The 25,406-nt window shown below is 52.6% G+C and overlaps 1 protein-coding gene across 1 annotated transcript in view; it reads left to right on the forward strand.

Annotated features, from left to right (window-relative positions):
• The window catches only part of LOC119951619, a 220,015-nt gene that overhangs the window by 82,096 nt on the left and 112,513 nt on the right, over window positions 1-25,406 (forward strand). The gene's annotated exons all lie outside the window — the stretch shown is intronic.

Below are 25,406 nucleotides of genomic sequence, written 5' to 3' on the forward strand. Positions count from 1 at the left end.
GATAACAATTAAATAAGGGTAACTACAAAGACATGGGAGGAGCTGGCCAGAGTTGATTGGAGAAGGAGCCCAGCAGGGAAGACAGTGAACAGCAATGGCAGGAGTTTTTGGGGGGTTATTCTGGAGGCACAACAGAAATTCATCCCAAGGAGGAGGAAACATGCGGGGGGAGGACAAGGCATCCATGGCTGACGAGGGAAGTCAAGGACAGCATAAAAGCAAGAAAAAGAAGCAAAGTGGCGAGGATTAGTGGGAAGCCAGAGGATTGGGAAGCCTTTAAAAGCGAGCAGAGGACAACAAAAAAAGCAATAAGGGGGGGGGGGGGGGGAGAGATGATGAAATATAGCGCAAGCTATCTAGAAATATAAAGAAGATAGGAAGAGTTTTTTTCAATATCTCAAAGGTAAGAGAGAATCAAAATAGACATTGGACCCCTGGAAAATGGGCTGGAGAAGTAATACCTGAAACAAAGAAATGGCAGAGGAACTGTATATTACTTTGCATCAGAGTTAAGTGGAAGACACCAGTGGGATGCCAGAGCTCCAGGTGAATCGGAGGCAGAAGTGACTGTAGTGGCCATCACTAAGGAGAAGGTTCAGGGAAACTGAAAGAGGTGGATAATCACCTGGACCGGATGGACTACACCCAGAGTTCCTAAAAGAGATAGCTGAGGAAATTGTGGAGGCATGGTGGTGATCTTTCAGGAATCACTGGAGACAGGGGGTCCCACAGGACTGGAAAGAGGCTAATGTAACACGCCGTTTAAGAAGGGAGGAGACAGGACAGAATTATAGGCCGGTTAGCCTGACTTCAGTCATTGGTAAGATTTTAGAGCCCATTAAAAAGAGAGATCGCGGAGTACTTGGAAGTGCATGATAAATAGGACTGAGTCAGCACGGCTTTGTCAAGGGGAGGTCTTGTCTGACAAATCTGTTAGAGTTCTTTGAGGAGGTAACAAGGAAGTTAGACAAAGGAGAAGCAGTTGTTATGGGCCAGGGTTTAGAGAACTCCAATGTGTTTCACCTGACCCGCGACTTTTAATAGATTGTGGTATGGGGAGCACACGGCCCACTCTACAGGTGAAGTGCAGCAGAAATCTGAAAGTATTTTTTCAAACAAAACAATGTTTATTCTATGAACTCAGTTAACCTTTTTAAAACACACTGAACATCTTAGCAACCATCAATTCAAATACAACCCCCAAAGACTACAACACTCAAAGTAATTCTTAAACTTTCCGCTTAACACCCATAAGACAAAAATCCTTTTCACAGAACGCATCAGGTTTAAATTCTCTACTGAGAGCAGTTATCACTCTGAATTCACCAAATGATCTAGAGATAGTCTTTAGATGGCAGAGTCAAATTATACCTTTTTGGCTGGCTTCAGCTCCAACACTAAAACGAAACCAAACAACCCAGACACACCTAAGCTTTTCCTCAAAGCGAAACTAAAAAGCAGAGCCAGAGCTCAGCTCCTCCCACTCTCTGACATCACTGCAGCCACTTGAGCAGCCAAACATTTCTTAAAGTGACATTCCCATGACACAGTGGACATGATTTATTTAGATTTCCAGAAGGCCTTTGACCAATTCACCACATAGGAGACGGTTAAATAGTTAGAGCCCATGGTGTTAAGAGTAAGATCCTGGCATGGATAGAGGATTGGCTGACTGGCAGAGAAGGGCAGAGAGTGGGGTAAGGGGTCTTTTTCAGGATGGCAGCCGGTGACTAGTGGTGTGCCTCAGGTTCCGGTGCTGGGACCACAACTTTTCACAATATACATTATGATCTGGAAGAAGGAACTGAAGGCACTGTTGCTAATTTGCAGATGATACAGGGTGGCAAGGTGGCGCAGTTGTTAGCACTGCTGTCTATGGCGCTGAGGACCCCGGTTCAATCCTGGCCCCGGGTCACTGTCCGTGTGGAGTTTGCCACATTCTCCCGTGTCTGCGTGGGTCTCACCCCCACAACCCAAAGATGCGCAGGTTAGATGGATTGGCCACGCTAAATTGCTCCTTAGTTAGAAAAAAATAATTGGGTGCTCTAAATTTATATTTAAAAGTTGCAGATGATACAAAGATCTGTAGAGGGACAGGTAGTATTGAGGAAGCAGGGGGCTGTAAAAGGATTTGGACAGGCCAGGAGAGTGGGTAAAGAAGTGGCAGATGGAATGCAATGTGGAAAAGTTTGAGGTTACACACTTTGGAAGGAGGGATTCAGGCAAAGATTATTTTCTAAATGGGGAAATGCTTGGAAATCTGAAGCAGCAAAGGGACTTGGTAGTCCTTGTTCAGAATTAACGTTCAGGTTCAGTCGGCAGTTAGGAAGGCAAATGCAATGTTAGCATTCATGTCGAGAGGGCTAGAATGCAAGAACAGGGATGTACTTCTGAGGCTGTATAAGGCTCTGGTCAGACCCCATTTGGAGCATTGTGAGCAGTTTTGGGCCCCCTATCTAAGAAAGGATGTGCTGACCTTGGAAAGGGTCCAGAGGAGGTTCACATGAATTATCCCTGGAATGAAGAGCTTGTTGTATGAGGAACAGTTGAGGACTCTGGGCCTGTACTTGTTGGAGTTTAGAAGGATGAGGGGAGGATCTTATTGAAACTTACAGGATACTGCGAGGCCTGCATAGAGTGGACATGGAGAGGATGTTTCCACCCGTAGGAAAAATGAGAACCAGAGGACACAATCTCAGACTAATGGGACGATCCTTTAAAACCGAGATGAGGAGGAATTTCTTCAGCCAGAGGGTGGTCAATCTGTGGAACTCTTTGCCGCAGAAGGTTGTGGAGTCCAATTCACTGAGTGTCTTTAAGACAGAGATAGATAGGTTCTTGATTAATAAAGGGATCAGGGTTAGTGGGGAGAATGCAGGAGACATGGGATGAGAAAAAATATCAGCCATGATTGAATGGGGGAGCAGACTCGATGGGCCAAAATGGCCTAATTCTCTTAAGTATCTTATGGTCTTAGGTCAGAGAGAGAGAGACTGATAGATGGGGACAGAGAGAGAGAGACTGACAGATCACTGGGGTCAGAGAGCGAGAGGTCGGTGGGAAGATAGCGATCAATCGGTGGGGACAGAGAGAAAAATGCGTGAGGACAGAATCAAAGAGATAAAGGTGGTGACAAAGAGCCAAAGGTAATGAGAGAAAGTGAGGGTTGGGGTCAGAGGGAGAGAGATGGAGAGAGCGAGAGATAGGTGGGGGGGTGGGGGGGGGGGGCAAGAGAGAGAGAGAGAGGGGTGAGGAGAAAGAGAGAAAAACTAGGTGTGGGGACAAGGGGAGCAAGCCAAAATAGATGGGGACTGAGCGAGGGAGATCTTTCGGGGACAAAAAAAGAGTGAACGGGGTGGGGAAAGAGAGCCAGGAGAGGGGCGGAGAAAGAGAAGGAGAAAACAAGGGATTGGGAAGGAGGGAAAGGGAGAGGTGGGGCCAGTGAGAGAGAGAGAGAGAGAGAGAGAAATGGAGAGAGAGTTTGTGAAGGACATAGAGCTAATGACAGACAAAATGAGATAGCTATACAGAGAGAGAAAGAGAGTTTGCTACAGAGACAGTGAGGGTCAAACAATGAGGAAGGCAATTGGCGACAAGCGGTAAGGGAGGGAGAGAGAAGCGGACAGGCGGGCAGAAGAGTGGTAAAAATGGCTCGAACGACAGCGAACTGACCCTCTAAAGGAAATACAGGATTGAGTGATTTCAAGGGAATGTGCATTTCAGCACCGCCCTCTTCATCCTGTTTTCTCCCTCCAGACTCTTTAAACGAATTGGAATGAATTCAACAAGAAAGCCTTTCCGCTGCTGTGACTCTGCAGCTGTCTCTGTTAGTTGCAACGTCCCGGCCTGTGCCTTTACATTTATCCATTACGTACGAGCATACGAGAAAGGAGCAGGGGTAGGCCATTCAGCCCCTCCAGCCTGCTCCTCCTTTTTATTACACTCCCCTCTGGCTTAGTGTCTCGATGGCTGTGTGTTGATCTACATAGCTCAGTGCCTATCTGTCTATGTTTCTTGTCACTTTGCGCCTGCGTATGTGTTTGCACATGTGTGTGTACGCGTCTCTCTGTACACACGTGTGCATGACAGGCCTTGAAAGCCTCTGGCTCGCCATTTCCAATTGGGTTCCATACCAGGACAGGTCGACAAAACAGCTCGAGGGCAACTGGACCAGAGAGAGATAGGTGGGGAAGCCGTGGAATTTCTGCAGTGCACGAGGCCATTCAGCCCATTCGACCCCCTGAAAGTACCCGCTACCTCGGCCCAATCCCCCACCCTAGCCCCGTAATCCCAACTAACCTGCACATCTGGGACATTAAGGGGCAATTTTGCCATGGCCAGTCCACCCAACCTGCACATCTTTGGACTGTGGGAGGAAACCGGAGCACCCGGAGGAAACCCACGCAGACACACGGGGAGAAAGTGCAGACTCCACACAGACAGTGACCCAAGGTCGGAATTGAACCTAGGTACCTGGCGCTCTGAGGCAGCAGTGCTAACCACTGTGCCAGCGTGCCGCTTAACAGAGAGAGAGAGAGAGAGAGATGGGGGGGCAGAGAGCGAGAGAGATGGGGCAGAAAGAACGAGAGAGGTTGGACCCAGAGAGAGATGGAGACAGAGAGCGAGAGAGGGGTAGGGGACAGAGAGAGAGAGTGGTGGGGGACAGAGAGAGAGAGAGAGAGATGGGGGGCAGAGAGCGAATGAGAGAGGTGGGGGAGAGAGAGTGAGAGAGGTGGGGGACAGAGAGAGAGCAGCGGAGGATAGAGAGAGAGAGAGAGGTGGGGGGGAGAGAGAGAGAGGTGGGGGGAGAGAGAGAGAGGTGGGGGACAGAGAGAGAGAAGCGGAGGATAGAGAGAGAGAGAGAGGTGGGGAGAGAGAGGGAGAGGTGGAGGACAGCGAGAGAGAGAGAGATGGGGACAGAGAGAAAGCGAGAGAGAGAGAGGTGGGGGATGTGGTGATATGCATCACTGTAGATATACAAGGGGTTAATGTAAATACACGTAGACTAGCTAGACACTAGAGGGAGCACCAGAGACATGACACACAGACATTCAACCAATAGGTCAGTAAGATAGGACACGCCCAATGGGCATTCACGATACACACAGAGGTGGCACTACCATATATAAAGGACACCTACCATATATAAAGGACACAGCACACATGATCTTCCCTCTTTCCAGTGGAGACACTAGTGAGTACAGACACAGGGTTGATTCAACATCACCACCCACCACGTGGATTGTAGCAGACCTGGTTTGTCAGTCTGAATAGCTATAGAAGGATATTAACAGTAGAGTCGAATCCAAGTTAAAGCTATCTCCAAGTCTGGACGTGCCTATGTCGGAGTGCACATCAAGGAAGCAGTTTAAGCTATGTCAAGAGCATGACAAAACAGGGGGCAGAGAGAGAGAGAGAGAGAGGTGGGGGACAGAGAGAGATAAAACGGTGGGGGACACAGAGAGAGGAGAGAGAGGTGAAGGACAGAGAGGGAGCGAGGTGGGGGACAGAGAGAGAGAGAGAGAGTTGGGGGAACTGAGAGAGAGGTGGAGGAGAGAGAGAGAGCGAGGTGGGGGGACAGAGAGAGAGAGAGTTGGGGGAACTGAGAGAGAGGTGGAGGAGAGAGAGAGAGCGAGGTGGGAGACAGAGAGTGGAAGGGACAGAGAGATATGCTCTTCCATTTGACAAACTCATTTAATCAAAAAGCTTTTCCACATTCACGATGTCGACCCTCAACTTGACAGCGTGCCAGTTGGCAGACGTAACAATCTGGCAAACAGATGGGGCTGGATTCTCCACTCCCCCAGCTATGTGGTTTCTCAGCAACGTGCCGGTCGCTTGTCGTGGGTATCTCTCCTCCCGCTGCTTGCCAATGGAATTTCCCATTGATGGCACGCCAGACCGCCCGGAAAACCGCTGGACGGGGCTGCGCTGCAGGCGGGGGCAGGGAATCCCGACGGCTGGAGAATTCCGGCCATTGTTGACCGGGTAGTTGCATCTTCCAATCACAGCACGGAGATGAGTCGCCCGAATAAACCATTCGACTTACCCTTGGCAAAACCCGTTCAGCCTCTCGTCCCCGGTTCAATCCTCTCGTCAGCTGCCCCCAAATCCGCCACGGAAATCAAACTCTGACCTGGGGTGGGCTCTCGATGAGCCCACAAAGCCGTTGACCGCCTCCCTCCACTCCGACTTTGCGAAAAGAGCGGGAGCCGGAATCTGGTTGCTGTGCCCAGCGGCCATTTTCCTCCTGCCCCACCCTCTGTTGGGTCGCAATCGGGACGACGAAACTCGGGTCATATCGCTGGGGTGGGGTTTGGGAGGGGCGGGGGTGGTGTTGGAACTCTCTTCCAGCCACACACCACTCTATGGCCAATAATAAGCAGGTTGCAAACTCACCTCAGCGCCCCTACCGATGGTTTCACGCTTGCTTGGCAGTCCTGTGTGCACGCCACCACGCATTTGTTCAGCAGCCACTGAGCTTGATCGTCAGCCCTGAGCATTTCCAGCTTCTCCTCTCGACTCGATTCCCAACAGCGGGCTGCAGACCTGCCCAGGGGACGATATGTTTGGCACAGGCCACGCGACAGCTGCAGCAGCGAAAGGAAAAACAGAAAAAGCTTGTCAAGCCTCAATGTTTGGGCCACGAGTCAGTCCCCCAAGGCTGTCCATTCAATACCATAAGACGCCCAGCACTCCAGTGCTGCCCACTCAGCCTCCTGCGTTATTCCACCCATCATTCCTAAACTAGCTCGCTGCAAGGGCAGCCTCTAACTAATCAATCCCAATTAATCCCACTGCCCCGCTCTCTCCCCATAGCCCTGTATCAATCCCAAACTAATCCCACTGCCCCACTCTCTCCCCATAGCCCTGTATCAATCCCAAACTAATCCCACTGCCCTGCACCATCCCCATAGCCCTGTATCAATCCCCAAACTAATCCCACTGCCCCGCTCTCTCCCCATAGCCCTGTATCAATCCCAATCTAATCCCACTGCCCGCTCTTCCCCATAGCCCTGTATCAATCCCAAACTGATCCCACTGCCCCGCTCTCTCCCCATAGCCCTGTATCAATCCCAAACTAATCCCACTGCCGCGCTCTCCCCCCATAGCCCTGCATCAATTCCCAAACTAATCCCACTGCCCCGCCTTCTCCCCATAGCCCTGTATCAATCCCAAAACTAACCCCACTGCCCCGCTCTCTCCCCATAGCCCTGTATCAATCCCAAACTAACCCCACTGCCCTGCTCTCTCCCCATAGCCCTGTATCAATCCCAAACTAATCCCACTGCCCAAACTCTCCCCATAGCCCTGTATCAATCCCAAACTAATCCCACTGCCCAAACTCTCCCCATAGCCCTGTATCAATCCCAAACTAATCCCACTGCCCGCTCTCTCCCCATAGCCCTGTATCAATCCCAAACTAACCCCACTGCCCCGCTCTCTCCTCACAGCCCTGCATCAATCCCAATTAATCCCACTGACCCACTCTCTCCCCATAGCCCTGTATCAATCCCCAAACTAATCCCACTGCCCCGCTCTTCCCCATAGCCCTGTATCAATACCCAAACTAATCCCACTGCCCAACTCTTCCCCATAGCCCTGTATCAATCCCAAACTAATCCCACTGCCCGCTCTCTCCCATAGCCCTGTATCAATCCCCAACTAATCCCACTGCCCCGCTCTCTCCCCACAGCCCTGTATCAATCCCAACTAATCCCACTGACCCCCTCTCTCCCATAGCCCTGTTATCAATCCCAAACTAATCCCACTGCCCCGCTCTCTCCCCATAGCCCTGTATCAATCCCCAAACTAACTCCCACTGCCCTGCTCTCTCCCATAGCCCTGTATCAATCCCCAAACTAATCCCACTGCCCCACCTCTCCCCATAGCCCTGTATCAATCCCAAACTAATCCCACTGCCCCACTCTCTCCCCATAGCCCTGTATCAATCCCAAACTAATCCCACTGCCCCGCTCTCTCCCCATAGCCTGTATCAATCCCAACTAACCCCACTGCCCCGCTCTCTCCCCATAGCCCTGTATCAATCCCAAACTAACCCCACTGCCCCGCTCTCCCCCAGCCCTGCATCAATCCCAATTAATCCCACTGACCCACTCTCTCCCCATAGCCCTGTATCAATCCCAAACTAACCCCACTGCCCCGCTCTCTCCCCACAGCCCTGCATCAATCCCAATTAATCCCACTGACCCACTCTCTCCCCATAGCCCTGCATCAATCCCAAACTAATCCACTGCCCCGCTCCCCCCATAGCCCTGTATCAATCCCAAACTAATCTCACTGCCCAAACTCTCCCCATAGCCCTGTATCTATCCCAAACTAATCCCACTGCCCCGCTCTCTCCCATAGCCCTGTATCAATCCCAAACTAACCCCACTGCCCCGCTCTCTCCCCACAGCCCTGCATCAATCCCAATTAATCCCACTGACCCACTCTCTCCCCATAGCCCTGTATCAATCCCAAACTAATCCCACTGCCCCGTTCTCTCCCCATAGCCCTGTATCAATCCCAGACTAATCCCACTGCCCGCTCTCTCCCCATAGCTCTGTATCAATCCCAAACTAATCCCACTGCCCCGTTCTCTCCCCATTGCCCTGTATCAATCCCAAACGAATCCCACTGCCCAAACTCTCCCCATACCCCTGTATCAATCCCAAACTAATCCCATTGCCACGCTCTCTCCCAATAGCTCTGTATCAATCCCAAACTAATCCCACTGCCCCGCTCTCTCCCCACAGCCCTGCATCAATCCCAATTAATCCCACTGCCCCACTCTCTCCCCATAGCCCTGTATCAATTTCAAATTAATCCCACTGCCCAAACTCTCCCCATAGCCCTGTATCAATCCCAAACTAATCCCACTGCCCCGCTCTCCCCACATAGCCCTGTATCAATTTCAAACTAATCCCACTGCCCTCTCTCCCCCCATAGCCCTGTATCAATCCCAAACTAATCCCACTGCCCCGCTCTCTCCCCATAGCCCTGTATCAATCCAAAACTAACCCCACTGCCCCGCTCTCTCCCCATAGCCCTGCATCAATCCAAAACTAATCCCACTGCCCCGCTCTCTCCCAATAGCCCTGTTTCAATCCCAAACTAATCCCACTGCCCCGCTCTCTCCCCACAGCCCTGCATCAATCCCAATTAATCCCACTGCCCCACTCTCTCCCCATAGCCCTGTATCAATTTCAAATTAATCCCACTGCCCAAACTCTCCCCATAGCCCTGTATCAATCCCAAACTAATCCCACTGCCCTGCTCTCTCCCCATTGCCCTGCATCAATCCAATTAATCCACGCCCCACTCTCTCCCCATAGCCCTGTATCAATCCCAAACTAATCCCACTGCCCACTCTCACCCCATTGCCCGTATCAATCCCAACGAATCCCAGGCCCCGCTCCCTCCCCATAACCCTGTATCAATCCCAACTAATCCCACTGCCCCACTCTCTCCCTATAGCCCTGTATCAATCCCAAACTAATCCCACTGACCCGCTCTCTTCCCACTGCCCTGTATCAATCCCAAGATAATCCCACTGCCCCACTCACTTCCCATAGCCCTGTATCAATCCCAAACAAATCCCACGGCCCCGCTCTCTCCCCATAACCCTGTATCAATCCCAAACTAATCCCACTGCCCTGCTCTCTCCCCATTGCCCTGCATCAATCTCAATTAATCCCACTGCCCAAACTCTCCCCATAGCCCTGTATCAATCCCAAACTAAGCCCACTGCCCTGCTCTCTCCCCATTGCCCTGCATCAATCCCAATTAATCCCACTGCCCCACTCTCTCCCCATAGCCCTGTATCAATCCCAAACTAATCCCACTGCCCCACTCTCACCCATTGCCCTGTATCAATCCCAAACGAATCCCACGGCCCCGCTCTCCCCATAACCCTGTATCAATCCCAAACTAATCCCACTGCCCCACTCTCTCCCCATAGCCCTGTATCAATCCCCAAAACTAATCCCACTGACCCACTCTCTCCCCATAGCCCTTGTATCAATCCCCAAACTAATCCCACTGCCCCACTCTCTCCTCATAGCCTGTATCAATCCCAAACTAATCCCACTGCCCCCGCTCTCTCCCATAGCCCTGTATCAATCCCAAACTAATCCCACTGCCCCACTCTCTCCCCATAGCCCTGTATCAATCCCCAAACTAATCCCACTGCCCCACTCTCTCCCCATTAGCCCTGTATCAATCCCAAACTAATCCCCACTGCCCGCTCTCTTCCCCATAGCCCTGTATCAATCCCAAACTAATCCCACTGCTACCGCTCTCTCCCCATAGCCCTGTATCAATCCCCAAACTAATCCCACTGCCCCGCTCTCTCCCCATCTAGCCCTGTATCAATCCCAAACTAATCCCACTGCCCCCACTCTCTCCCACTAGCCCTGTATCAATCCCAAACTAATCCCACTGCCCCACTCTCTCCCATAGCCCTGTATCAATCCCAAACTAACCCCACTGCCCTCCCTCTCCCCATAGCCCTGTATCAATCCCAAACTAACCCCACTGCCCAGCTCTCTCCCCATAGCCCTGGATCAATTCCAAACTAATCCCACTGCTCTACACTCTCCCCATAGCCTGTATCAATCCCAAACTAATCCCACTGCCCCGCTCTCTCCCCTAGCCCTGTATCAATCCCAAACTAACCCCACTGCCCCACTGTCTCCCCATAGCCCTGTATCAATCCCAAACTAACCCCACTGCCCCGCTCTCTCCCCATAGCCCTGTATCAATCCCAAACTAATCCACTGCACCCCTCTCCCCATAGCCCTGTATCAATCCCAAACTAATCCACTACCCCGCTCTCTCCCCATAGCCCTGTATCAATCCCAAACTAATCCCATTGCCCCGCTCTCTCCCCATAGCCCTGTATCAATCCCAAACTAATCCCACTGCCCCACTCTCCCCATAGCCCTGTATCAGTCCCAAACTAACCCCACTGCCCCGCTCTCTCCCCATAGCCCTGTATCAATCCCAAACTAATCCCACTGCCCCGCTCTCTCCCTGTAGCCCTGTATCAATCCCAAACTAATCCCACTGCCCCGCTCTCTCCCCCCAAAGCCCTGTATCAATCCCAAACTAATCCCACTGCCCCGCTCTCTCCCCATAGCCCTGTATCAATCCCAAACTAATCCCACTGCCCCGCTCTCTCCCACAGCCCTGTATCAATCCCAAACTAATCCCACTGCCCCACTCCCTCCCCATAGCCCTGTATCAATCCCAATCTAATCCCACTGCCCCACTCCCTCCCCATAGCCCTGTATCAATCCCAAACTAATCCCACTGCCCCGCTCTCTCCCCATAGCCCTGTATCAATCAAAAACTAATCCCACTGCCCCGCTCTCTCCCCATAGCCCTGTATCAATCCCAATCTAATCCCACTGCCCCGCTCTTTCCCCATAGCCCTGTATCAATCCCAATCTAATCCCACTGCCCCGCTCTTTCCCCATAGCCCTGTATCAATCAAAACTAATCCCACTGCCCCGCTCTCTCCCCATAGCCCTGTATCAATCCCAAACTAATCCCACTGCCCCGCTCTCTCCTAGCCCTGTATCAATCCCAACTAATCCACTGCCCCACTCTCCTCCCCCAGTAGCCCTGTATCAATCCCAACAATCCCACCTGCCCCGCTCTCTCCCCATAGCCCTGGATCAATCAAAAACTAATCCACTTGCCCCACTCTTCCCCATAGCCCTGTATCAATCCCAAACTAATCCCACTGCCCCACGCTCACCCCAATTGCCCTGGATCAATCCCAAACAGAATCCCACGGCCCCGCTCTCCCCACACCCCTGTATCAATCCCAAACTAATCCCACTGCCCCACGCTCTCCCTATAGCCCTGTATCAATCCCAAACTTATCCCACTGACCCCCGCTCTCTTCCCACTGCCCTGTATCATCCCAAGATAATCCCACTGCCCCACTCACTTCCCATAGCCCTGTATCAATCCCCAAACTAATCCCACTGCCCCCTCTCTCCCCATAGCCCTGTATCAATCCCCAAACTAATCCCACTGCCCCACTCTCTCCCATAGCCCTGTATCAATCCCAAACTAATCCCACTGCCCCACTCTCTCCCCATAGCCCTGTATCAATCCCAAACTAATCCCACTGCCCCACTCTCTCCCCATAGCCCTGTATCAATCCCCAAATAATCCCACTGCCCCGCTCTCTCCCCATAGCCCTGTATCAATCCCCAAACTAATCCCACTGCCCACTCTCTCCCCATAGCCCTGTATCAATCCCCAAACTAATCCCACTGCCCCACCTCTCCCCATAGCCCTGTATCAATCCCCAAACTAATCCCACTGCCCCACTCTCTCCCCATAGCCCTGTATCAATCCCCAAACTAATCCCACTGCACCACTCTCTCCCCATAGCCCTGTATCAATCCCAAACTAATCCCACTGCCCACTCTCTCCCCATAGCCCTGTATCAATCTCCAAACTAATCCCACTGCTCTACACTCTCCCATAGCCCTGTATCAATCCCAAACTAATCCCACTGCCCCACTCTCCTCCCCATAGCCCTGTATCAATCCCAAACTAACCCCACTGCCCCACTCTCTCCCCATAGCCCTGTAATCAATCCCAACTAACCCCACTGCCCCCGCTCTCTCCCCATAGCCCTGTATCAATCCAAACTAATCCACTGCCCCGCTATCTCCCCACAGCCCTGTATCAATCCCAAACTAATCCCACTGCCCCACTCCCTCCCCATAGCCCTGTATCAATCCCAATCTAAATCCCAACTGCCCCACTCCCTCCCCTAGCCCTGTATCAATCCCAAACTAATCCCACTGCCCCACGTTCTCCCCATAGCCCTGTATCAATCAAAAACTAATCCCACTGGCCCGCTCTCACCCATAGCCCTGTATCAATCCCAAACTAATCCCACTGGCCCCCGCTCTTTCCCCATAACCTGTATCAATCCCCATCTAATCCCACTGCCCCCGCTCTTTCCCCATAGCCCTGTATCAATCCCAAACTAATCCCACTGCCCCGCTCTCTCCCCATAGCCCTGTATCAATCCCAAACTAATCCCACTGCCCCGCTCTCTCCCATAGCCCTGTATCAATCCCAAAATAATCCCACTGCCCCACTCTCTCCCATAGCCCTGTATCAATCCCAAACTAATCCCACTGCCCCGCTCTCTCCCCATAGCCCTGTATCAATCCAAAACTAATCCCACTGCCCCACTCTCTCCCCATAGCCCTGTATCAATCCCAAACTAATCCCACTGCCCCACTCTCACCCCATTGCCCTGTATCAATCCCAACGAATCCCACTGCCCCGCTCTCTCCCCATAGCCCTGTATCAATCCCAAACTAATCCCACTGCCCCACTCTCTCCCCTATAGCCCTGTATCAATCCCAAACTAATCCCACTGACCCGCTCTCTTCCCACTGCCCTGTATCAATCCCAAGATAATCCCACTGCCCCACTCACTCCCATAGCCCTGTATCAATCCCAAACTAATCCCACTGCCCCGCTCTCTCCCCATAGCCCTGTATCAATCCCAAACTAATTCCCACTGCCCCACTCTCTCCCCATAGCCCTGTATCAATCCCAAACTAATCCCACTGCCCACTCTCTCTCCCCATAGCCCTGTATCAATCCCAAACTAATCCCACTGCCCCGCTCTCTCCCCATAGCCCTGTATCAATCCCAAACTAATCCACTGCCCCACCTCTCCCCATAGCCCTGTATCAATCCCAAACTAATCCCACTGCCCCACTCTCTCCCCATAGCCCTGTATCAATCCCAAACTAATCCCCACTGCCCCCGCTCTCTCCCCATAGCCCTGTATCAATCACAAACTAATCCACTGCTCCCACTCTCTCCCCATAGCCCTGTATCAATCCCCAAATCTAATCCCACTGCCCCACTCTCTCCCCATAGCCCTGTATCAATCCCCAACTAATCCCCACTGCCCCATTCTCTCCCCATAGCCCTGGATCAATTCCAAACTAATCCCACTGCTCTACACTCTCCCCATAGCCCTGTATCAATCCCAAACTAATCCCACTGCCCCGCTCTCTCCCCATAGCCCTGTATCAATCCCAAACTAACCCCACTGCCCCACTGTCTCCCCATAGCCCTGTATCAATCCCAAACTAACCCCACTGCCCCGCTCTCTCCCCATAGCCCTGTATCAATCCCAAACTAATCCCACTGCACCCCTCTCCCCATAGCCCTGTATCAATCCCAAACTAATCCCACTACCCCGCTCTCTCCCCATAGCCCTGTATCAATCCCAAACTAATCCCACTGCCCCGCTCTCTCCCCATAGCCCTGTATCAATCCCAAACTAATCCCACTGCCCCACTCTCCCCATAGCCCTGTATCAGTCCCAAACTAACCCCACTGCCCCGCTCTCTCCCCATAGCCCTGTATCAATCCCAAACTAATCCCACTGCCCCGCTCTCTCCCCATAGCCCTGTATCAATCCCAAACTAATCCCACAGCCCCGCTCTCTCCCTGTAGCCCTGTATCAATCCCAAACTAATCCCACTGCCCCGCTCTCTCCCCCAAAGCCCTGTATCAATCCCAAACTAATCCCACTGCCCCGCTCTCTCCCCATAGCCCTGTATCAATCCCAAACTAATCCCACTGCCCCGCTATCTCCCCACAGCCCTGTATCAATCCCAAACTAATCCCACTGCCCCACTCCCTCCCCATAGCCCTGTATCAATCCCAATCTAATCCCACTGCCCCACTCCCTCCCCATAGCCCTGTATCAATCCCAAACTAATCCCACTGCCCCGCTCTCTCCCCATAGCCCTGTATCAATCCCAATCTAATCCCACTGCCCCGCTCTCTCCCCATAGCCCTGTATCAATCCCAATCTAATCCACTGCCCCGCTCTTCCCCATAGCCCTGTATCAATCAAAAACTAATCCCACTGCCCCGCTCTCTCCCCATAGCCCTGTATCAATCCCAAACTAATCCCACTGCCCCGCTCTCTCCATAGCCCTGTATCAATCCCAAACTAATCCCATTGCCCCACTCTCTCCCCATAGCCCTGTATCAATCCCAAACTAATCCCACTGCCCCGCTCTCTCCCCATAGCCCTGTATCAATCAAAAACTAATCCCACTGCCCCACTCTCTCCCCATAGCCCTGTATCAATCCCAAACTAATCCCACTGCCCCGCTCTCTCCCCATAGCCCTGTATCAATCCCAAACTAATCCCACTGCCCCGCTGTCTCCCCATTACCCTGTATCAATCCCAAACTAATCCCACTGCCCTGCTCTCCCAATAGCTGTATATCAAACTAATTTCATTGCCCCGCTCTCTCCATATAGAGGGAGGCAGGAGATGGGAAATTACAGGCTAGTTTGTTTGACTTCGATCATTGACAAGATTTTAGAGTCAGGGAGGCAGGTGGCACAGTGGATAGCACTGGGTCTGCAGCGCTGAGGACCCGTGTTTGAATCCCTGCCCTGGGTCACTGTCCCAGTGGAGTTTGCACATTCTACCCGTGTTTGCGTGGGTTTCGCCACCACAACCCCAAGATGTGCAGGGTAGGTGGATTGGCCACACTAAATTGCCCCTTAATTGGGAAAAAAAATAATCGGGTACTCTAAATTAAAAAAAAAAGATTTTAGAGTGCATTATTAAAGATGAGATCGCGGAGTACTTGGAAGTGCACGGTAAAATAGTACTGAGTCAGCACGGCTTTGTCAAAAGGAGGTCGTGTCTGACAAATCTGTCAGAGTTCTGTGAGGAGGTAACAAGGAAGTTAGACCAAGGAGAATCAGTGGACGTGGTTAATTTAGATTTCCAGAAGGCCTTTGACAAGGTGCCACACAGGAGACTGTTAAATAAGTGAAGAGCCCATGGTGTTTAGGGTAAGATACTGGCATGGATAGAGAATTGGCTGACTGGCAGAAGGCAGAGAGTGGGGGTAAAGGGGTCTTTTTCAGGATGGCAGTCGGTGACTAGTGGTGTGTCTCAGGGGTCGGTGCTGGGACCACAACTTTTCACAATATACATTAATGATCTGGAAGAAGGAACTGAAGGCACTGTTGCTAAGTTTGCAGATGATACAAAGACATGTCGGATAGATAGTATTGAGGAAGCAAGAGGGGCTGCAGAAGGACTAGGAGAGTGGATAAAGAAGTGGCAGATGGAATACAATGTGGAAAAGTGTGAGGTTATGCACTTTGGAAGGAGGAATGAGGCACAGACTATTTTCTGTGAAATGCTGAGGAAATCAGAAGCACAAAGGGACTTGGGAGTCTTTGTTCAAGATTATCTTCAGGTTAACGTGCAGATTCAGTTGGCAGTTAGAAAGGCAAAATCAGTGTTAGCATTCATGTCGAGAGGGCTGGAATAAAAGACCAGGATGTACTTCAGAGGCTGTATCAGGCTCTGCTCAGACCCCATTTGGAGTATAATGAGCAGGTTTGGGCCCCGTATCTAAGGAAGGAAGTGCTGACCTCGGAAAGGGTCCAGAGGAGGTTCACAAAAACGATCCCTGGAATTAAGAGCTTGTCGTATGAGGAACGGTTGAGGACTCTGGGTCTGTACTTGTTGGAGTTTAGAAGGATGAGGGGGAATCTTATTGAAACTTCCAAGATACTGCGTGGCCTGGATAGAGTGGACGTGGAGAGGATGTTTCCACTCCACTTCCAGAGGGCACCATCTCAGACTAAAGGGACGATCCTTTAAAATAGAGATGAGGAGGAATTTCTTCAGCTAGATGGTGGTGAATCTGTGGAACTCTTTGCCGTAGAAGGCTGTGGAGGCCAAATCACTGAGTGTCTATAAGACAGAGATAGATAGGTTCTTGACTAATAAGGGATCAGGGGCTATGGGGAGAAGGCTGGAGAATGGGGATGAGAAAAATATCAATCATGATTGAATGGCGGAGCAAACTCAATGGGCCAAGTGGTCTAATTCTGCTCCCATGTCTTCTGGTCAAACTGATCCCCGTTGCTCTGCTTTGTCCCCATAGCCCTGTATCAATCCCAAATTATCCCACTGCCCGCTCTCTCCCCATAGCCCTGTATCAATCCCAAATTATCCCACTGCCCCACTCCCTCCCCATAGCCCTGTATCAATCCCAAACTAATCCCACTGCCCCACTCCCTCCCCATAGCCCTGTATCAATCCCAAACTAATCCCACTGCCCCACTCTCTCCCCATAGCCCTGTATCAATCCCAAACTAATCCCACTGCCCGACTCCCTCCCCATAGACCTGTATCAATCCCAAACTAATCCCACTGCCCTGCTCTCTCCCCATAGCCCTGTATCAATCCCAAACTAATCCCACTGCCCCTCTCTCTCCATAGCCCTGTATCAATCCCAAACTATCCCACTGCCCGGCTCTCTCCCATAGCCCTGTATCAATCCCAAACTAATCCCACTGCCCCACTCTCTCCCCATAGCCCTGTATCAATCTCAAACTAATCCCACTGCCCCGCTCTCTCCACATATCCCTGTATCAATCCCAAACTAATCCAACTGCCCCTCTCTCTCCCCATAGCCCTGTATCAATCCCAAACTAATCCCACTGCCCCGCTCTCTCCCCATAGCCCTGTATCAATCCCAAACTAAGGCCACTGCCCCGCTCTCTCCCCATAGCCCTGTATCAATCCCAATCTAATCCCACTGCCCCACTCTCTCCCCATAGCCCTGTATCAATCCCAAACTAATCCACTGCCCCACTCTCTCCCCATAGCCCTGTATCAATTCCAAACTAATCCCACTGCCCCGCTCTCTCCACATATCCCTGTATCAATCCTAAACTAATCCCACTGCCCCGCTCTCTCCCCATAGCTCTGCATCAATCCCAAACTAATCCCACTGCCCCGCTCCCTCCCCATAGCCCTGTATCAATCCCACTTTTCAATTAATGGGCAATTTAGCATGACCAGTTCACCTTGGCTGGACATCTTTGGGCTGTGGGGGTGAAACCCACGCAAACACGGGGAGAATGTGCAAACTCCACACGGACAGTGACCCAGAGCCGGGATCGAACCTGGGAACTCGGTGCCGTGAGGCAGCAGTGCTAACTAGTGCACCACCGTGCTGCCCCTCCCATAACCCTATATTAAACACAAACGGCTCCGCATGATCTGCTTCCCCAAACTAACACTCACACTCTCCCTGGAATTATATGCCCAACTCTCTATTCAGAGGGCAGCACGATGACGCAGTGGTTAGCACTGTGGCCTCACGGCACCGAGATCCCAGGTTCGATCCCATCTCTGGATCACTGTCCGTGTGGTGTTTACACATTCTCCCCCGTGTCTGTGGGTTTCACCCCCACAACCCAAAGATATGCCGGTTAGGTATATTGGCCATGCTAAATTGCCCCTTAATTGGAAAAATAGAATTGGGTACTCCAAATGTATAAAGAAAAACAAAACTCTCTGTAGTAATCCACGGGAGGCAGGAGTTCTGTCACCACACCAATATTTATTTACAATAACGATATTACAGGAGCAGCTACAAACAGTGCTGCTAGCAGTCCAGTCAATTTAAGACTGGCTCACAAAGCCTACACAGGTGATTTATGGCCCCCCTCAATGAGCTATTATTGAGGGAGCTCATACTCCAATTGGCCAACCAATAAAGCCAATTGGAGTTCATTACACTCTCTATTCAGCCTCACAAAGGAATATTTCTTCTGTATCTAACACCGTGCTGTACCTGTCCTGCGAGTGTTTGATGGGGACAGTGTAGAGGGAGTTTTACTCTGTATCTCACCCCGTGCTGTACCTGTCCTGGGAGTGTTTGATGGGGACAGTGTAGAGGGAGCTTTACTCTGTATCTAACCCCGTGCTGTACCTTTCCTGGGAGTGTTTGATGGGGACAGTGTAGAGGGAGCTTTACTCTGTATCTAACCCCGTGCTGTACATGTCCTGGGAGTGTTTGATGGGGACAGTGTAGAGGGAGCTTTACTCTGTATCTAACCCCGTGCTGTACCTGTCCTGGGAGTGTTTGATGGGGACAGTGTAGAGGGAGCTTTACTCTGTATGTAACCCCGTGCTGTCCCTGTCCTGGTAGTGTTGGGGACAGTGTAGAGGCAGCCTTGGCTCACCACGGCTCAGTGCCCCGGAGTATACCCTTTTGATGAAATCAATTCACAAATTGGCGAATTATCAAACGGTCAAGCAAACCAGTGAAAGCGGATACCCTGTAAAAAAGGGGGCAGCATGACAACCGAGGAACAAAAACTCAAAAAGCAAAGTTATAAAATTTAAATTCAAAACGGGAATACGTGGGTTACTAAAAGACCCCACTGGTCATGGAAGAGCTATATCAGTAAGTCTTAACATTAGGCAGCAACCAATTCAACTAAATCAACAAAATAAGGCTCAAAGTTAATAAATCAGCCCCTTAAACGGGACACCGCAGCAAACAAAGAACAAAGGGCGCGATTCTCTGCTCCCACGCCGGGTGGGAGAATCGCGGGAGGGCCGCTCTCCCACCCCCCCAAAATGGCGTGTCGCAGAACGCGACACGCCGCTCGGAGAATCGCGGGCCGCCGTTTTTCACGGCGACCCGCGATTCGCCGACCCGGATGGGCCGAGCGGCCTGCCGTTCCCGACCGGTTCACGCCGGCGGCAACCACACCTGGTCGCTGCCAGCGTGAACATGGCGCCAGCAGCTGCTTTGTGGCTTGTGGGGGCGGGGAGGGGAGTGGGCGCCACGCCCGTGCTCGGGAGGGGACTGGCCCACGATTGGTGCCCACCGATCGTCGGGTCGGCGTCTCCAAGGGACGCACTCTTTCCCCTCCGCCGCCCCGCAAGATCAAGCCGCCACGTCTTGCGGGGCAGCGGAGGGGAAGACGGCAACTGCGCATGCGTGGGTTGGAGCCGTCATCCGTCATGGACCCAGCCAACCCGCGCATGCGTGGCTGACGTCATTAGACGCGCCGGCCGCGTCATTCTCGGCGCGCCGGGCCTTGACACCAGCGACAAGGCCCCGCGGCCGAAATTTACGACACGGCCCTCCTAGCCCCCCGGGGTGGGGGGGGGGGGATAGGGGCAAGGAGAGGCCTCCGACGCCGCCGTGCACCTCTCCGGGTTTCAACGACGGTGTCGGGCCTTGCGGAGAATTCCACCCAAAATCTCACAAAGGGAACGTACAAAATAACAAATTCGAATGTGATTATGGGGTGGGTCAATAAATTACACCACAGCACCCCCAGCAGTGCCCACCAGTCACAGAAGGACTATAATCAGTTTAGCTCAACGATGACTTCTACTGCACTGTTCTCGCCTTTCGAATATAAAGGGCAGCAGCATCAGCTTTCACTTTTATGTGTCTGTGGTTGTCTACATAGGGCTGGTTTAGCTCAGTGGGCTAGCCAGCTGGCTTGTGATGCAGAACAAGGCCGGCAGCGCGGGTTCAATTCCCGTACCAGCCTCCCCGAACAGGCGCTGGAATGTGGCGACTAGGGGCTTTTCCCAGTGAACGCCATACCTGTGACAATAAAAGGTTATTGTTATTATCTGAACCGTCGATGAAGGCAGACGCCCAAGTCTCTCGGTTCCTGCCTCAGCTCCCAGCTTTTCCCATTTTCAAACAGCCTCTCTTTCTTGAAGCACCAAAGCGGACGACCTCCATTTCGCCTGCGTTGAACTCCATTCGCCGCCGCACGGTTTTGCCCGTCCGCTGCGGTTATCGGCGCCTCTTTCTCCCGGCGTACTTGCCGTATCAGCAAACATGGGACATGCGGCCCTGTCCTGGCATCCAGATGCCGTTAATAAATTGTAGCGGGTGTTTGAGGAGCCGCCCCCCCCCCCTCCCCAAACGCTGAATGCTCTGAGAGGCCCTTTTAGTCACGTCCTAAAACTCAGAGACCCCCCCCCCCCCCCCCCCCCCCCCCGGGGTCGCCTTGCCTCAACACTGCCGGCTGTAGCCGCATCCAGCCAGCTCAGAGCTTCCCGTACCAGCCTCCCTGAACAGGCGCCGGAATGTGGCGACTAGGGGCTTTTCACAGTAACTTCATTTGAAGCCTACTCGTGACAATAAGCGATTTTCATTTCATTCACAGTTCCCTCCCTCAACCTCTCTCTCTCTCTCTCTCTGCTTTTCCCGCCACCTCCCGGGGCACAAATTGAAAGCGACTCGCTTTGAACCGAGCGCTCACTCACCCGTCCTAATCCCCTCGTTCCCATCAATTTTCGGTCATGCTCCCGTGGAATGACTCCCCAAGTTTTAAACCGCGCGGTAAAGGAGCTGGACGAGTCCAGGCGCTCCCTATTTAAGGAATGATGCGATTATGTGGGAAGCAGTTCCGAGAAGGTTTACCAAACTCAATATCTGGAATGAGCGGGTTGTCTTATGAGGAAAGGTTGGGACGGGGCTGGGCTTGTATCCGCTGGAGTTGGGAGGAGTGAGAGGCGACTTGATCAAAGCCTTTAACATCCTGAGGGGGGTCTTGACAGGGTGGATGTGGAGAGGGTGTTTCCTCTTGAGGGAGAATCTAGAACTTGGGGATTACTTTTTAAAAATAAGGGATAGCCCATTTTAGACAGGGATGAGAATTTGTTCACTGCAGAGGGCGGTGATTCTCTGGGACTCTCTTCCTCAAAAGGCAGTGGAAGCAGAATATTTTTAAGGCACAGCTAAATCCTTGATTAACAAGGGGGTGAAAGGTGATCCAGGGGGTTGGGGGTCACAATCAGATCAGCCGTGATCTTATTAAATTGGCGGATCAGCCTTGAGGGGCTGAATGGCCCACATTTCTGCTCTTGGTTCATATGCCTGGCACCTTTGGAGGTTAATCAGGGACCGGCTGTTCGTCTGTCTCGAGGGCTGGAGCCCATCTCCCTCTTTCGCCGGTCACACTCCGCGTCCAGATCTCCCTTCACTGCACATCCAACGCTCCTTTGTGACAGAAATGATCCACGCACTCCCTGGCTCGCTCCCCAATCAAAGAGGCACCAGGAACTCTTATTCAAGCCAGGAATTCCTGCCTATAAAACAGGGGCGGGGCGATTGAGGGGGGCTTCCGAGCTCGTACAAAAAAATAGACATGCTCTCCTCTGGCAAGTTTTAAAAGCAGGGAGCTGTGTGAAATCCAGCATCAACTCCCCCCTCCCCCCCCGCCTTCCACCCTCCCCAAGAGTAGGTTCAGCCTCCTCCTCTTCCAATGTGTGCTCCCCATCTCTGGGGGGTCCTCCCCGTTCAATCCTGCGCTCTGCCGCAACCACGATGGAGAGGAAGGAAAGAAGCCTTCCTCCAGGGCCTTCCCGTGCCCGCTGCATGTCTCTCGGAGCGCCTTGCTGCCAACGAAGCAACTCTCGTTGGGGAGTAGGAAACGTGGCGGCCAAGAGGCAAGCAGTGAGGCCCCACAAACAGCAAAGCGATATGGCCAGACGGTCCGCCTTTCATGTTTGTTGAGGGCTAAATATTATTGGCCAGGGCACCGGGGGTGGGGGGTGTAGGTGGCTCCCACCTTGCCTTTACTCGAACTCCAGGTCGAATATCCTTTATCCCAAACCCTTTGGGGCCCGTTGCGTTTCTGATTTTCAGATATTTTGCATTAAAATAGACTAAGGCCGAGCCCACCTAACACCTGCAAATAAACCGCAGGAGGTTACTTCTCCACTTGCCAACTCTCTCACACCCTAATCGCAAAACATTAGCGCTCAGTTACAGCAAAGGTAATTAGAGATGCGCTAACAGAATTGATTGCGAGGGGAATGGAATACGTAGACATGGAGGTGTCAGAGTGGCACAGCGCATTGCACAGAACGCACCTGGAGCATTCTGTACAATACTGGGGCGGTGAGGGGGCGAGCAACGTTTACAAATAAGAAGTTGTCCGTTTAAAACAGAGTTGAGGAGAGACCTTTCCACTCAGAGGGTGGCGAGTCTCTGGAATTGTTCCTCAAAAGGCGGTGGAAGCAGAGTCTTTGAATGTTTTTAAGGCAGAGTTGGGTAGATTCGTCATTAACAAGGGGGGGGGGGGAGGTGAAAGGTTATCGGGGGGTGGGATGCAGATTTGAGGTTACAATTATATCAGTCGTGATCTTATTAAATATCGGAGCAGATAGGAAGGTTGCCTACTCCTCGTCCGTGTTTCGTACCTGTTGACGTTTACTCCCCAGTAATATATTACGTTGCTTTATTAATGTCCGCCCGGGGCCGGTGTAAATCCCGCCCCCGCCGTGGTTGGAATTCTCCGCCACCGGGGAATCGGCGGGGGTGGGAATCGCACCGCGCCAGTCGGCGAGCCCTCCGCGGCGATTCTCCGGCCCGGGATGGGCCGAAGTCTCGCCCCTGACAGGCCTTTCCCGCCGGCGTGGATTAAACCACCTCTGGTGCCGGCGGGAGCAGGCAGCACGAGCGGGCCCCGAGGTCCTGGCCGGGGGGGGGGGATCTGACCCTGGGGGGTGCCCAGACGGTGGCCTGGACCGCGATCGGGGGCACTCTTTTTCTTCCGCCGCCGCAACGGCCTGCACCATGGCGGAGGCGGAAGAGACCCCCTCCACTGCGCACGCGCCAGGGTGACGTCAGCGGCCAATGACGCTCCGGCGCATGCGCGGACTCACAGCCGGCCGGCGAAGGCCTTTCGGCCAGCCGTTCGCACCGGCTGGCGGGGCGGCAACCGCTCCGGCGCGGGCCTAGCCCCTAAAGGTGTGGAGAATTCCGCACCATTAGGGAGGCCCGACGCCGGAGTGGTTCTCGCCACTCCGGCACGCCGGGGCCCCCCGCCGGGTAGGGGAGAATCCCGGCCTGGGTTTTTGGATCGGCTCAGTTTCCAGACAAAAGATGCTCGACTTGTAGTTCCATGGGATCTTTTACACTGACACAAACAGGCAGGTGGGGCCACGGTTCCAGGTTGTCTCTGAAAGGCGGCACTGGCAGCGCAGCGGCCCTTCAGTGCTGGAGAGCCGGCCTACTTCTTTTGCGTCCCAGGCCTGCCTAGCCACACGGCCACAGGACATTACCCCACCGAGATTCCCTTCTCCACTCGCCAGCCTCCACCTACTGACCGCCAAACCCTGACCAACGCCAACTCCTCTCTTCCCACCCCGCCCAACTGCACTGCTTGTTCCCCCCCCCCCCCAAACAAAAACTCCACCATGGCCAACCACCCCAGACCCTGGTTTCCAAACATTCTTTAAAAAAAAAAAAAAATTTAGCGTACCAAATTCATTTTTTTCCCATTAATTTAGCGTGGCCAATCTGCCTAGCCAGCACATCTTTGTGGGTTGTGGGGGCGAAACCCACGCAAACACGGGGGAGAATGTACAAACTCCGTACGGACAGTGACCCAGAGCCGGGGTTCGAACCTGGGACCTCGGCGCCGTGAGGCAGCAGGGCTAACCCACTGCGCCACCGCGCTGCCCTCGGTTTCCAAACATGACATGCTTGGCGACTGTAGGAACAGCCCTTGACTGCACCGGGCTCAGGTAAATCCCTGCCATAAGGTACCGATCATCAACATAAATCTCTCTTCCTCTGAAGAACCATATTGGACTCTGGTGATAGGCATCACTGTAGATACATAAGGGGTTAATGTAAGTACACATAGACTAGCTAGACACTAGAGGGAGCACCAGAGACATGACACACAGATATTCAACCAATAGGTCAGTTAGATAGGACACGACCAATGGGCATTCACGATACACACAGAGGTGACACTACCACAGGGGGGGCATTACACCAACCCATATATAAAGGACACAGCACACATGATCTTCCTCTTTCCAGTGGAGACAGTCAGTGAGTACAGACACAGGGTTGATTGAACATCACACCCACCATGTGGATTGTAGCAGATTGGTTCGTCAGTCTGAGTAGCTATAGAAGGATTAACAGTAGCGGCGAACCCGAGTAGGGGAATTGTAAATAGTTCAATAAACGTGTTGACGTTATCTCGACGTCTGAACCTTCCTTTGTCAGATCAAGGGAGCCGCTTATGCTACGCCAAGTGCATAACAAGACAGACTCGAACCGGTATCTCGTTTTCCTCTCCACACATACCACCTGCTGGGTTTTCACAGCATTTTCTGTTTGTATAACTCTCTCCGGCATATTCTCCAACTGTTCACCTGCCATGCTGCCCTCGGGAACACTTCCCGCCTGCCCCGCTGCCCATCCTCGGGGGCATTGTCCCACCTACCCGCCGCTCACTCTCATGGACTTTCCCTGCCTGCCTCTCGCTCACTCTCTCTCTGTGTCAGACACTGGCCATGACACACTCTCTTTCTGTGTTGCACTGTCACCACCCAAGTCCACTATGCACCCAGTTCCTGACTCTCTCTGCTGTCGGTGGGACCGAAAGGCGCACAGCAGGAGGTCGGGGCTGCCCTGTGCTGCTTTCGAATAAACCAATGAAACCTCAGGGTGAAATTGACGGACTAGAAGCAACAGATTCAGGGGCGGCACGGT

This window comes from Scyliorhinus canicula, chromosome 17 (assembly GCF_902713615.1).
Source record: "Scyliorhinus canicula chromosome 17, sScyCan1.1, whole genome shotgun sequence".
NCBI classification, from domain to species: Eukaryota; Metazoa; Chordata; class Chondrichthyes; order Carcharhiniformes; family Scyliorhinidae; genus Scyliorhinus; species Scyliorhinus canicula.